We start from the raw sequence: 1,363 nt of genomic DNA on the forward strand, positions 1-1,363 counted from the left end.
AAATCAGAACAAATATGAATACCACAACCGGTATCAAGGACCCAAGAGTTAGAATGGGGTGAGTTATTAGATAAGATAGTGTAAATACCTGCATGGTTGGGTTTAACTTTCCCATCCTTCACATCTTGCTGGTACTTTGGGCAGTTCCGCTTCCAATGTGACTTTTAATGGCAATAGAAGCATTCAGCCTCTTTAGGGTCAGAAGAAGGAGTGACAAAAACTTTCTTGGTTCCACTTGAAGAAGAGCCATCAAGGGTCCTAGCCTTGGTACCCTTCGAAGAGCTCTTCCTCTTCTTCCCTCTACCTTTCCCGATTGCCAAAACCGGGGCGGAGTTTGGAGTAGGAGTGTTAACAACCGACTTACCCTTAAGACCTGTTTCTGCGGTCTTGAGGAGTCCCTGAAGTTTGCTGAGTGTGACCTCTTCCTTATTCATGTGATATGTCATGCGGAATTGATCATAGCACGATGGTAAGGAGTGCAAAATGATATCTATTGCAAGCTCCTCAGGGAATTTCACATTAAGCTTCAGGAACCGATCCACATACCTTTGCATTTTCTGCATGTGGCTCGTGACGGATTCCCCGTCCTTCATCATGGTTGTTATGATAGAGCATATGATTTCATACCTCTCTTGTCGTGCACTTTGATGGTATCTTTCCATCAGATCTTGGTGCATTTCAAAAGGGTAGAAGTCCTCATAGAACTTTTGGAGTTCCGCTGTCATGGTGGCCAACATGATGCATGCCACTTTTGTAGCATCCCTTTCATGTGCCCGGAAGTCAGCGATCTCCTGGGGAGTTGCCGTGGTCTCATCAATCTCCTTAAGCTCCTTGTCAAGGACATATTCTTTGTCCTCGTAGCGGGTAATCATCCTGATGTTTCTGATCCATTCATTGAAGTTGGATCCATCAAAAGTGACTTTCCCACACAAGTTCATAAGGGTAAAGGAGCCATTAGGATTAGAGCCAGAAGCAGCATTGTTTGAAGACATCTGAAAGAAGAGAAGAAGATTAGTTTAGATATTAAGAGAGTCCTTAATAAAACACCCAAATGTAATATTAAGGCTAGGATCCAATCACAATATATTATAACTTAGAAGAGGTATGCCGTAATCCAAGCTATAACATATTTGAAAGGTAGGTGAATGACGATTCACCAATTTCCACCATGAAAAACGAAATATAAATATTAGGTTTTTAATTGATTCTTAGAAATTCCTAGATTCTTTGGAGATTCAATGAACTTTTCAAAGGCATGTTTCAATCTCGAGTGTGCCCTCCAAGTTTTGTGACTGGGATACCGAGGATCACAAAACGAGGTGTGAAGTAACCATGTAAATCACTTGGTACCCTCAAGGTTTAT

This window comes from Lactuca virosa, chromosome 2 (genome assembly GCF_052849685.1).
Source record: "Lactuca virosa cultivar CGN04683 chromosome 2, Lactuca_virosa_CGN04683_v6, whole genome shotgun sequence".
Taxonomy (NCBI): domain Eukaryota; kingdom Viridiplantae; phylum Streptophyta; class Magnoliopsida; order Asterales; family Asteraceae; genus Lactuca; species Lactuca virosa.